Raw genomic sequence first — 15,075 nt, 5'->3', positions numbered from 1 at the left:
ACGTGCTCAAGCTGATACCCCAGGCAGGGCCGCAGACCAGGGACTCAGTTTGGATGGTGCAGTAAGAGAAATTCAGCGTCAACTGGCGAGTATGTCTGTGATGCTGACGAAGGTCGTGGCGGACTTGGAGGATCTTGTGGTAATACATCGATAGATCACTGCGATGGAGACGAAATTCTCTGAGTTGATTACAAGAATCGGGGATGTTGAGAAATGGATCGATTATCTGGAGTCATCGGAGAGGGAGTTAGCTGCTAATCCGCTAGCAACCAAAATAGATTTGGAACGCGTTTGGGAAAAGTTAGAAGACCTTAGAAAATTGTAATCGGCAACATCCGAATTGTTGGAATTCCTGAGCATGAGGAAGGCCGAGATATGGTGAATTCCTAGACGAGCTCTTTCTGAGTCTGCTCGACGTAACAGGCCATAAGCTGGAAATCGAGCAAGCTCACAGGGTCCCGGCTTGGAGATCCGCGGAAGGAGACAGGCCTGATCAATTCTGGCCAAATTTCTGAGATCATCCGATAAAGATCTCGTGTTATGTGAGGCGAGGAGTAAAGGAAGGCTTTCTTGGAAGAACCACAACATTTTCTTGTTCCCAGACTTTGCGAATTCGACAAGAGAGAAACCTGATCGATTCAAGGAATGCAAGAAACTCTTACATCAACGGAAGGTCGCTTTTGCACTGATGTTTCTGGCTAAATTGAGAATAGATACTAAGGATGGCCGCAAAATATTTACATGCCCACAGCAAGCATTGCCTTTCATAGAGACAATGGGGTGAGTAAGCCATTTGGTGATTTTCATGTTGCTCCCAAATGAGCTTGACTCACTGAACATACACTTGACTGTCTGAGGAAACTGGGCGCCTTTTGTTTCTTTTTGTGTTGGTTCCGCCTAGCGGCTGGAGTTTGTTTTGTGGATTAACACTCCTTCAAGAAACTTTTGCATTGATGGAATGCAAGAAACTCTTACATCAACAGAAGGTCACTTTTGCACTGATGTTCCTGGACAAATTGAGAATAGATACTAAGGATTGCCGCAAAATATTTAAATGCCCACAACAAGTGAAATCTTTCATAAAATCAACGGACTGAAGAAGTCATGGTGTGTGGAGAAATAGGCCCAGGATTTTATATAGAAACTGGCCCAAAAGGTCGCTGTCCTTTTCTGCATATTGCTTCCCCCTGTGACGAATGAGCAAAAAATTCTCTTGATTCTGAGATAAACTTGGAGGAGCTTGACGAGTTAATTAAGGCCCTGCCTACAGGCAAGGCTCCGGGGCCAGATGGCTTTGCCGCTGAATTTTCTAGATCTTATGCTACAGAACTGGCTCCACTTTTGGTAGAAGTTTATATGGAATCATTAAAGAATGGAAAGCTTCCTCCAACCATGACACAAGCCCGGATCAGTCTGATTCTTAAAAAAGAATAAAAAAAACAAAAACAAAAGAGAAAAGTTCTTCTGATAACATTAGTTGTTTCATCAGTATCATGTGGTCAGTGGTGAATGATCAGACTCCGGTCACTGCCATCTCACTTGACAGCAAAAAGGCATTTCATATGCTAGAATGGGATTATCTTTTTAAGATTTTGGAAATGTATGGGTTTGGGAGTACCTTTATTGGATGGATTAAGTTGCTTTATAGACACCCGGTAGCGGCGGTACAAACAAATGGATTAATTTCAGATTATTTTACTCTGGATAGGGGCACCTGGCAGGGTTGCCCTCTTTCCCCATTATTGTTCTGTCTTGCCCTGGAAACATTAGCAGCCACGATAAGAAAGGAGGATGATTTTCCAGGGGTGATGGCGGTAGGTATGGCGCATAAGCTTCTGCTTTATGCAGATGATATTTTATTATTCGTATCTGACCCTACTAGATCTGTGCCTTTCCTGGGCGCCTTCCAGTGGCCCAAACAGGGCATTAAGTATTTAGGTATTTTATTCCCAGCAAATTTGTCTGATTTAAATCAAATCAAATCAAATCAAATCACTTTATTGTCACACAGCCATATACACAAGTGCAATGGTGTGTGAAATTCTTGGGTGCAGTTCCGATCAACATAGCAGTCGTGACAGTGATGAGACAGTACCAATTTACACTAACATCAAATTAACACAACACAGTTTAAACATCTGATATACACATAATTACACTCAACAATATACAAATAATAACATACACTGTACAGTATACAATACGCACTATATAGATACACATTATTCAATAAAAAAATTTTAAAAAAATATAAAAAAGTATATATAGTATATATAGAATGTACAGTATTGTACTGTATTGACATTCAGCTGTCGGTTGATAGTCAGTTATTAAGAGAGAATATAATATAATAATAATATAATTTATGACAGTCCGGTGTGAGATATAAGAGTAAGGGTAATAAAGTGCAGTGCTGATGTATTTGATCGTGGGAGATCAAGAGTTCAGAAGTCTGATTGCTTGGGGGAAGAAGCTATCATGAAGTCAGCTGGTGCGGGTCCTGATGCTGCGATACCGCCTACCTGATGGTAGCAGTGAGAACAGCCCATGGCTCGGGTGGCTGGAGTCTCTGATGATCCTCCGAGCTTTTTCACACACCGCCTTGTATATATTTCCTGGAGGGAGGGAAGCTCACCTCCGATGATGTGTCTGGCAGTTCGCACCACCCTTTGCAGTGCTTTGCAGTTGTGGGCGGTGCTATTGCCGTACCAGGCGGAGATGCAGCCAGTCAGGATGCTCTCTACAGTGCAGGTGTAGAACTGTGTGAGGATGTGGCGGTTCATTCCAAACTTCCTCAGCCGTCTCAGGAAGAAGAGGCGCTGATGAGCCTTCTTCACAACGACTTCAGTGTGGATTCTGAGTTAATTTTGAATCTTTAATAAAAAGGTTTTTGAGCAATGTGGGCAGGTGGACTTCATTACATTTATCTATGATTGGGAAGGTTAATGTTATTAAAAGGAATTGTATTCCAAAATTCAACTACCTGCTACAGTCACTTCCTATAGATGTCCCCCTCTCTTATTTCAAGCAATTTGATAGCATCTTTCATTTGGAATGGTAAGCGTCCCAAAGGCTGATTGACAAAGGTGGGTTAGGCTTACCCAAGATTTAGTTTTATTATTATGCGTTCGGTCTCAGACATTTGGCTTATTGGTCATATCCACCTGAAAGAGCCCCTCCCTGGTTTTGTATTGAACAGGAAGTTATTGCTTCTATTTTGCCATTGCAAAGCCTTTCTATAAATCTAACCAGAGAAGCTAAATTACACCCCGTTATCTCGCATTTGCACTCGGTATGGACAAAAGTGTCCAGAGTGTTTAATTCTGAAATTTATCTAAATGTTGCCTTGAGCTTATGGCTGAACCCCAAATTATGTATTAATAAGTCCCCTTTCTGCTGGTCAGAGTGGATTGTGAGGGGGGTTACTACACTCGGTGACCTATATGTGAGTAGTGTGTTGAGATCCTTTGAAAATTTGGTTCAACATTTTGGGATCCCCAGATCTCAGTTTTTTAGGTATCTACAGCTGTGCCACTTGCTCTGTACTATTTTTGGGAATTGCATACACCCCAGTAAAGCAGCAGACACCATGGGAGTGATGATTACTGCTTTTAGAAAAGGTCATGAGGCATCAATGTATTATTCCCTGTTAATTCAGAGTCTTTGGGATGGAGCTTCAACTTCTCTCAAGAGATTATGTGAGAAAGATTTAAACTTGGAATTGGAGGAGGGAGAGTGGGCTAGGATTCTAAAAAACGTCAATTCTGCATCTAGAGACGCAAGGGTGCGCCTTATGCAATTCAAGAGTTTACATTAGTTCTATTGGACCCCCTCTAGATTGTATAGGCTTGGTTTTAAAGACACACCCACCTGCTGGCAATGCCAATCAGAGGATGGAGACATAACCCATGACTTTTGGGGGGCTGTTAAGATCCAGGAGTTTTGGTTGAAGGTTCAGAGTTTGGTGTGTGATGTATTGGGCACTCGGGTATAATTTTTCCCCAGACTCTGTATTTTGGGTGATGGGGTGGTCATCGATATTGAAAATAGACACATAAAAAGTTGGGTCTTAACCAGTGTCATGATCGCCAGGCAGATACTTTTAAGGGGTTGGAGGTCGGCTGGAGCACCCTCATTTCAGGAGTGGTGCTTGGAGATGGGAAAGGTGGTGGCCTTTTAAGAAGGGTCATATAGAAGAATGGGGAAGTTTAGCCTGTTCATGAAGAAATGGGGTGGATATATGTCATTTATGGATGTGTGATTATTATTGTTAAATTTTGTATTTATTTTTATTTATTTATTTGTGTGTGTGTGTGTGTGTGTCTATATCATTTACGACCACTGGGATGTTGTTGGGGGCCAGGGTGGGATTGGGGATTGGGAGGGGGAAGGGTAATAGTGGGGGTTAATGTTGATTCTGTGTATGTATGTTTTGTTTTTTCTATGTTCAAATATGTGAATCAAAAAAAATTGTTAATCTGAAAGAAATATTGCCGGGGCACCACCCTGGAATCAGGGACTAATAACCAGACAGTATAGCAGTCTCAATATAGGATTGTTCTCTTAGGAAAGTCGACGTCTGTAGAACATCGACATTCAATAGGCAAACAATGAAGGCTTGAATCCGACCACTGACATCCCGACATCCCGCCACCTGAGCCATGGGCTGTTCTCACTGCTACCATCAGGTAGGCGGTATCGCAGCATCAGGACCCGCACCAGCCGACTCCATGATAGCTTCTTCCCCCAAGCAATCAGACTTTTGAACTCTTGATCTCCCACGATCAAAATACATCAGCACTGCACTTTATTACCCTTACTCTTATATCTCACACCGGACTGTCATAAATTATATTATTATTATATTATGTTCTCTCTTAACAACTGACTATCAACCGACAGCCTGAATGTCAATACAGTACAATACTGTACATTCTATATATATATATACTTTTTATATATTTTTATTTTTTATTTTTATTGAATAATGTGTATCTATATAGTGCGTATTGTATACTGTACAGTGTATGTTATTATTTGTATACTGTTGAGTGTAATTATGTGTATAACAGATGTTTAAATTGTGTTGTGTTAATCTGATGTTATTGTAAATTGGTATATGTCTCATCACTGTCACGACTGCTATGTTGATCGGAACTGCACCCAAGAATTTCACACACCATTGCACTTGTGTATATGGCTGTGTGACAATAAAGTGATTTGATTTGATTTGATTTGATTTGACATCCCCTGCCAGCCCTTGACACAGGTGCAAGCAGAACAATACCAAAACACTTCTCTTTAAAGTATAACAAAGTTTATTGATGCAGTAATATCAATTAATAATCAATACAATGCAGTCGATAAACTTCTGACTTCCAACTACAAACTAAACAGTAACATGATTAGATATGGTAACAAATCAGATAAGCCTATAATTCATGAGGAGGGTAGGTGTGTGTGTGTGTTTGTGTAAGGAGAGAAGGAGGGCACAAAATGGCGGATGTGGCTCTCGAGGAGAGTACATCACACGAGGTTTCCGGCCAGAGAATGTGGCCGCGATTGTGGGCGGAGAGACTGGTTAATGGCGTCTGCCCTTTTAACGCACGTCTCCGCTGGTACTATACCTTAGGGACAAAGATGGGCTCTATCGCCAAGTTATCTACTCGCCAAATGTGTGTGCGGGTATGTTTGTGAGGGGTCGTGTGTGTGTGCGGTCTGTACGAGAGAGAGAGAACAGGGTGACGGCACTAAAGCCGGTTTTAGCGATCGTGAGAGAGAAGGCAACTGTTAGTTTTATCACTCAGAGATGTGGTGAACGGCTCATAATACGTACACCGTGGCCGTTGGTTCTTTAATGGATAAACTCAGTGTGCCGGTCTCACCCGTGATGGTGGAAATACACAAACAGCCCAACGTGGTTGAAGACAACACAGCAAATCTCATTCATGGTAAGAGTAAGTTACATGAATACCCTGAGTATTATTAGCAGCAATGAGCAGACTCGGCGGTCCGTTAACTGTACAAGCAATAGCCTTGATACACAAGAATAAAACACTATAATAATCTATCTCTGCCCAGACGTAAGAGGACACGGGTAGAATTTGTGTTCGTCCATCATTTGACTCTGATGACGGGAGGCCATTTCCTCACTCTGCCGGTGGGCGGTACGGCGGCTGATTCTCGGCGGGTCAGCGGAGAAAACAGCGATGTCGACTCGGTTGAAGGAGGAAGAGAAATCTTCTTTCTTCACTTCTGCAGGCAAAAGGGTGAGGCGCGGATTGCTCAGCGGTCTCCTTCAGATCCGAGTGTGCTCGGTGGAACACAGAGAAATCTCGGCTCGTCCAGCGAGATGGAGATTGTATGGCCAAAGTTCAGGTTCGTACATTACTTCCTTGAGCAATGAGGCTACACCTGGGAGCAGCAGGGCTGCAACTAGATGTGCCTCATACTGTCACTGGAAGCAAATCTTAGAAGGATCTCCAAGGTTTTATACTCTCGATGACGTCATGGTTGAGGGACGCGTTCTGTCATGCGTTTCATCCAATAGTAGTTGAGAGATCGATCCTTCAGAATTTCACACATGTGTAAAGTGAGCAAGGCTCGATGGGATCTGTAGTCTGTTTTGGACTCCCTTTGTTTGATTTTGGCGGCGTTTGTGTAATCAGGCTTTGAGTGTTCCTTCAGGCCGCAGTCAGGCTTTATGACTGTATGTATGCCTGCCTTTGACTCCTATCTGAGTACGTGAGGCCCAACAGTATGGTCCCTTTGATCAACATATTCTCATGACAACTATCATGTAATATTTTGTATTAGATGTCGAAATCATAAGACATCGTATGACTTGGCTCATTCAAAAAGGTCCAACTTTTACACCAACCAATCAACAAACACAATTTCAAATGTAATGCATATTAATTGTTATTTGTTCTTTTACTTACCTACACATTTATTTAAGATAAACTATTTACAGATGTTTTGGTCAATTGTTTGATTTGCTTGTGACATATGTATATCTTCTGAAAGTAGGCCTACACTACAGTTTGTCCTTACAAAAATGTTTTCCTTCCTTTGAGGTGCTTGCTGGATGATTCATCTCCCTTCATGGAAAGAAAAACTCCTCGAATATGTACACACCCTTTTATCTATAACCAGAAAGCAGCTTTGGCATTTTCAATAGGCTGTGGCCATTAATGACACCATTAAGACAGCAAATTTGTTCAGCCCACACTAATTTATTCATAAGCACAACAGGAACTCATCCTTTGAAATGTGCAGCTGACCTTTAGACTAGCTTTCTGTACTAAAACAGCCATTGTTCATCCACGGTCAGGCTTACTACATGTTTTAACACATTGGCTGCTGTTGTTTAGAAAGTGGTCATTAATTATGGGATTAAACCCTCACCAGCTATATAAATGGATCATGATTAACAGTAGTGATCTTTTCCAAAACATAGTGAGCTATCAACAGAGGCAGAATTTTAATGGATCATAGGTACCCTCTAGTGCCCGACCGATATTATCGGCCGATATTAGCCTTTCACCGATATATCAGTATCGGCGTATATGTTTACCGATATGCGCAAATATGAAAACTTTTTTCAGAACATTTAATGCAGAAAACAATGCTTTAGAATTGGTGTCATTACATAGTTTGTCCAGCAGAGCGTGCTCCGACTCCATTGTTTACAGAGCTGACTCTGAGCTGATGGTGGCTCTGCAGACAGGGCGGAGTTGAGCGGTGTCTTCGTGGTAAGTTGCTAACTAGTTTGTGAAATACATACCTGAAAGTTAATAAACAATGACCCCATCATTTTCCCTTTTCAATATAACTAATATAACGTTATCCCTGTCCCTGACAACCATGTCACTCATGTCTGTTTGCTGTTAGCCAGCTATAGTTTGTCAGTGCAGTCAGTAAAGTAGTAGATTGAAAGGTAAGCATCAGAGCATCTTTTTGCAACTCAGCAGACAACGGTGCAGTGGTGGATTGTGTCAGATGAGTGTTGATTTCACTCTATGCTGTTACCTAGTTGGTGAGATGCAATGCTGGAAAGTAAATAAAGTCTATCTTTTACTCTCCGTGACAACGAGCTTATAGCTAACTAGCTAACCACGTAGCTACTTTCATTGCTTGTCTGCTGAGTGAAAGCTAATGTATAAACATGTATTCACCAAACTGTTTTGTTCAGGATTCACAGTTTGGTACCCCCTTCAACCGAATAATTCCAGTCGTTGCATTTATACAATGTAATATTTAAAAGTCTGGTTTTCCACCATTGAAAGTTTCCCCTGAACTTGTATAGCAGAATACGGTGTAACACCGCTGCCGCTGTTTATCACTTGACTCAGCAGGTGTAAATGTTTCTTGTTTTACAACCTGCCAATAATTGACTGGCAGTATTAAAATAGTCAGCATTTGACTGATACTAAACAGTACTACTGATGTTTATTTAGCTTTTTATTTTTATTTATTCTTTATTTTAATGGTCAGCATTTGACTGATACTAAACATACAGTACTGATGTTTATTTAGCTATTTATTTTATTTGAATTTATTCTTTATTTTAATGGTCAGCAACTGACTGATACTAAACATACAGTACTGATGATTTTTAAGCTGTTTATTGTATTTTAATTTATTCTTTATTTAAATGGTCAGCAACTGACTGATACTGAACATACAGTACTGATATTTATATAGCTGTTTGTTGTATTTTTATTTGTTCTTTATTCAAATGGTCAGCAACTGACTGATACTAAACATACAGTACTGATGATTTTTAAGCTATTTATTGTATTGTTATTTATTCTTTATTTTCTCCGTGTTCATTTCTAGAATTTGTTGACAATGTATAATAATGTCAGATATTCTTTGATAAAAATATTTGTTTAAGAAAGCAGCCTTCTGAGTACCTTTGCATAGTCATATTGGTGCAAAATTGGTGAACAATCCAAATAGAAAAGGTCTGTTTTCATTCCAGCTCAAAAATGTAATATATCGGACACCATATTGGTAATCAGTTAATTTTCCCCCTCTAAAATCGGTATCGGTCTCAAAAATCCCATATCGTTCAGGCTCTAGAGAGACAGACGTAGAAAGACGTTGAGTATAGAGTGCATGCTGCCAAGATGACAAGCGCATTGCACTCACGCCAATACAAGACAAGACATGGAACGTGAGCGTCCGGATCCGGATCCCGACACCGAACCAGACAGAAAGGTCAGGATCCAGACACCATGTTCCGGACATGAAACAAGACCAACCGAAGAGCACACGGCAGGGAAATCAACCAAAACCGTGCACTCACACTTAGACAGACAAGGAAATACAAGACAGACATGGGACGACGATGTCACGGTCCTGTCAGACAGAAACCCTGAATGACAGAGTGACAGGACCGTGACACAATATTTGTTTGTAGCTACAATGTATTTTTATGCTAATAAGGTAGAAAACAATTGTGAGTCGAGTCTCCCATGCAGAGTGCTATTTGTATGAAAGCTGGATCCTACCTCAGAATAAAAAGTTAATTCAGACTTTTTTTCTCACAATTGTGACTATTTCTTGAATTTGCAAGTTTATATCTCACAATTCTGACATATAAACTCAAAATTGCGAGAAATAAACTTAAAATATATCTCGCAGTTGTGATTTCTTGTAATTGTGGCTTTATATCTCAGAAGTGCGAGTTTATATCTGGCAATTATGACTTTACATCTCCCAATTTAGATTTTATATCACGCAATTGTGACTTCTTGTAATTGTGACTGTATACCTCAGAATTTGGAGTTTATATTTCGCAATTGTGACTTTACATCTTGTAGTTGTGACTTTATATCTCAGAATTGGGAGTTTATATTTTGCAGTTGCGACTTTACGTCTTGTAATTGTGACTTTATATCTCAGAATTGGGAGTTTATATCTTGCAATTGCGACTTGAGTAACTGTGACTTTATATCTCAGAATTGGGAGTTTATATCTTCGCAATTGTGACTTTAGTAATTGTGACTTTATATCTCAGAATTGGAAGTTTATATCTCGCAGTTGCGACCTTACTTTTGTAATTGTGACTTGATATCTCAGAATTGGGAGTTTATATCTCGCAATTGCAACTTTACTTTTGTAATCGTGACTTTATATCTCAGAATTGGGAGTTTATATCTCACAATTGTGACTACTTTTTTTATTGTGACTATATCTCAGAATTGGGAGTTTATATAATGCAATTGCGACTTCTTGTAATTGTGAACATAACTCAGAATTGGGAGTTTATATCTCACAATTGTGACTTTATTAGTAATTGTGACTTTATATCTAATAATTGTGAGATTATATCTCGCAATTGCGAAATTACCTCTTGTAATTGTGACTTTATATCTCAGAATTGGGAGTTTACATCTCACAATTGCGACTTTAGTAATTGTGACTTTATATCTCACAATTGCAACTTTACTTCTTGTCATTGTGACTTTATGTCTCGGAATTTTGAGTTTTATATCTCGGAATTGCGACTTTACCTCTTGTAATTGTGACTATTTCTCAGAATTGGGAGTTTATATCTCGCAATTGCGATTTCTTGTAATTGTGAACATAACTCAGAATTGGGAGTTTATATCTCACAATTGTGACTTTATTAGTAATTGTGACTTTATATCTAATAATTGTGAGATTATATCTCGCAATTGCAAAATTACCTCTTGTCATTGTGACTTTATATCTCAGAATTGGGAGTTTACATCTCGCAATTGCGACTTTACTTTTTTAATTGTGATTTTATATCTCAAAATAGTGAGTTTATATCTCGCAATTGCGACTTTACTTTTCTAATTGTGACTTTATATCTCAGAATTGGGAGTTCACATCTCGCAATTGTGACTACTTCTTGTAATTGTGACTTTATATATCAGAATTGGGAATTTGTATCTCGCAATTGCGACGTAACTTTTTTAATTATGACTATATCTCAGAATTGGGAGTTTATATCTCACAATTGCAACTTTACTTTTGTTATTGTGAATTTATATCTCAGAATTGGGAGTTTATATCTCATAATTGTGACTTTATTTTAGTAATTGTGACTTTATATATCAGAATTGGGAGTTCATATCTCGCAATCGTGACTACTGTTTTAATTGTGACTATATCTCAGAATTGGGAGTTTATATCTCGCAATTGCGACTTTACTTTTTTAATTGTGACTACATCTCAGAATTGGGAGTTTATATCTCACAGTTACGACTTTACTTTTTTAATTGTGACTATATCTCAGAATTGGGAGTTTATATCTCGCAATTGCGACTTTACTTTTTTAATTGTGACTATATCTCAGAATTGGAAGTTTATATCTCACAGTTACGACTTTACTTTTTTAATTGTGACTATATCTCAGAATTGGAAGTTTATATCTCACAGTTACGACTTTACTTTTTTAATTGTGACTATATCTCAGAATTGGGAGTTTATATCTCGCAATTGCGACTTTACTTTTTTAATTGTGACTATATCTCAGAATTGGGAGTTTATATCTCACAGTTGCGACTTTACTTTTTTAATTGTGACTTTATATCTCAGAATTGGGAGTTTATATCTCGCAATTGTGACTTTACTTTTGTAATTGTGACTATACCTCAGAATTGGGAGTTCACATCTCACAATTGCGACTTTAGTAATTGTGACTTTATATCTCACAATTGCAACTTTACTTCTTGTCATTGTGACTTTATGTCTCGGAATTTTGAGTTTTATATCTCGGAATTGCGACTTTACCTCTTGTAATTGTGACTATTTCTCAGAATTGGGAGTTTATATCTCGCAATTGCGATTTCTTGTAATTGTGAACATAACTCAGAATTGGGAGTTTATATCTCACAATTGTGACTTTATTAGTAATTGTGACTTTATATCTAATAATTGTGAGATTATATCACGCAATTGCAAAATTACCTCTTGTCATTGTGACTTTATATCTCAGAATTGGGAGTTTACATCTCGCAATTGCGACTTTACTTTTTTAATTGTGATTTTATATCTCAAAATAGTGAGTTTATATCTCGCAATTGCGACTTTACTTTTTTAATTGTGACTTTATATCTCAGAATTGGGAGTTCACATCTCGCAATTGTGACTTTACTTCTTGTAATTGTGACTTTATATATCAGAATTGGGAATTTGTATCTCGCAATTGCGACGTAACTTTTTTAATTATGACTATATCTCAGAATTGGGAGTTTATATCTCACAATTGCAACTTTACTTTTGTTATTGTGAATTTATATCTCAGAATTGGGAGTTTATATCTCATAATTGTGACTTTATTTTAGTAATTGTGACTTTATATATCAGAATTGGGAGTTCATATCTCGCAATCGTGACTACTGTTTTAATTGTGACTATATCTCAGAATTGGGAGTTTATATCTCGCAATTGCGACTTTACTTTTTTAATTGTGACTACATCTCAGAATTGGGAGTTTATATCTCACAGTTACGACTTTACTTTTTTAATTGTGACTATATCTCAGAATTGGGAGTTTATATCTCGCAATTGCGACTTTACTTTTTTAATTGTGACTATATCTCAGAATTGGAAGTTTATATCTCACAGTTACGACTTTACTTTTTTAATTGTGACTATATCTCAGAATTGGAAGTTTATATCTCACAGTTACGACTTTACTTTTTTAATTGTGACTATATCTCAGAATTGGGAGTTTATATCTCGCAATTGCGACTTTACTTTTTTAATTGTGACTATATCTCAGAATTGGGAGTTTATATCTCACAGTTGCGACTTTACTTTTTTAATTGTGACTTTATATCTCAGAATTGGGAGTTTATATCTCGCAATTGTGACTTTACTTTTGTAATTGTGACTATACCTCAGAATTGGGAGTTCACATCTCACAATTGTTACTTTACTTTTTGTAATTGTGACTTTATATATCAGAATTGGGCATTAATATCTCGCAATTACGACTTTACTTTTGTAATTGTGACTTTATACCTCAGAATTGGGAGTTCACAATTGTGACTTTATACCACAGAACTGTGAGTTTATATCTCGCAATTGCGACTTTACTTTTTTAATTGTGACTATATCTCGGAATTGGGAGTTTATATCTCGCAATTGTGACTTTTCTTCTTGTAATTGTGACTTTATATCTCAGAATTGGGAGTTCACACCTCACAATTGTGACTTTACTTTTTTAATTGTGACTTTATATCTCAGAATTGGGAGTTTATATCTCGCAATTGCGACTTTACTTTTGTAATTGTGACACTATATCTCAGAATTGGGAGTTTATATCTCGCAATTGCGACATTACTTCTTGTAATTTTGAGTTTATATCTCAGAATTGGAAGTTTATATCTCAGAATTGGGAGTTTATATCTTGCAATTGTGATTTTACTTTTGTAATTATGACTATAACTCAGAATTGGGAGTTTACATCTCGCAATTGTGACTTTACTTCTTGTTATTGTGACTTTACATCTCAGAATTGGGAGTTTACATCTCGCCATTGCGACTTTACTTTTGTAATTGTGACTTTATATCTCAGAACTGGGAGTTTACAGCTCACAAGTGCAACTTTATTTCTTGTTATTGTGACTATATCTCAGAATTGGGCATTTATATCTCACAATTGTGACATTACTTCTTGTTATTGTGACTTCATATCTCAGAATTGGGAGTTTATATCTCGCAATTGCTACTTTACTTTTGTAATTGTGACTTTATATCTCAGAATCGGGTGTTTATATCTTGTAATTGCAACATTACTTCTTGTTATTGTGACTTTATATCTCAGAATTGGGAGTTTACATCTCGCAATTGCGACTTCTTGTAATTGTGACTTCATATTTTAGATTTGGGAATTTATATTTCATATTTGTGACTACTTTTTTAATTGTGACTTTATATATCAGAATTGGGAGTTTATATCTCACAATTGCGACTTTACTTTAGTAATTGTGACTTTATATATCAGAATTAGGAATTTACATCTTGCTATTGTAACTTTACTTCTTGTAGTTGTGACTTTATATATCAGAATTGGGAATTTATATCTCGTATTTGTGACTACTTTTTTAATCGTGACTTTATATATCAGAATTGGGAGTTTATATCTCGCAATTGCGACTTTACTTTAGTAAATGTGACTTTATATCTCAGAATTGGGAGTTTATATCTCGCAATTGCGACTTTACTTTAGTAAATGTGACTTTATATCTCAGAATTGGGAGTTTACATCTCGCAAGTGCAACTTTATTTCTTGTTATTGTGACTATCTCAGAATTGGGCATTTTTATCTCGCAATTGCGACTTTACTTTTGTAATTGTGACTTTATATCTCAGAATTGGGAGTTTATATATAGCAATTGTGGCTTCTTGTAATTGTGACTATATCTCACAATTGTGAGTTTATATTTCACAATTGCAACTTCTTGTAATTGTGACTTCGTCTCAGAATTGTGATTTTAAATCTCAGAATTGCAGGTTTATCCCACGCTGTTGTGACTTTTTATCTTAGAATTGTGAGTTATTAAGTCACAATTGCAAGAAATAAAGTCAGAATTGTGAGAAAATCAAAAAAAAAAAATTTAATTTTTTTTTTATTTTGTTGATCAAGGCACCATAAATGTATGAGTTTCCGCTAAATCTGTCACGTAACAGTTAGGATGCTGCCTTAGAAGGCAGCTTCCTATGTAGGCAACGAGGAAGCTCACTTCTGTAGTTTTAGGAACTGAGCTTATATGATGGAGAGGGAGTGGAAAAGAAAATCATCTTTATTATTCAGCTGAAGGTTTGCAGCTAAACTTTTTCAACAAAGTATAAATGGGCAAATCACCATCTGGCCTACTGATACTCTTAGATTGTATTTGTGAGCAGAATACTTACATCAAACCTTACTCTCAACTCCTGGTTAATCAGGGAGCCTAGTGAGGCGTGTGCTTCTCTTTTTAATCTGCTTTCTACTCCAGATAACTAATTTTGACTCCCTGCAGACCTTTGAGGTTTAAGTATTAGCACTGAGAGCATATTGAGTAAATGGTCCCAGCTGGATAAATG

The sequence above is a fragment of the Myxocyprinus asiaticus genome, chromosome 22, assembly GCF_019703515.2.
Source record: "Myxocyprinus asiaticus isolate MX2 ecotype Aquarium Trade chromosome 22, UBuf_Myxa_2, whole genome shotgun sequence".
NCBI classification, from domain to species: domain Eukaryota; kingdom Metazoa; phylum Chordata; class Actinopteri; order Cypriniformes; family Catostomidae; genus Myxocyprinus; species Myxocyprinus asiaticus.
This window is presented reverse-complemented; position numbering follows the sequence as displayed.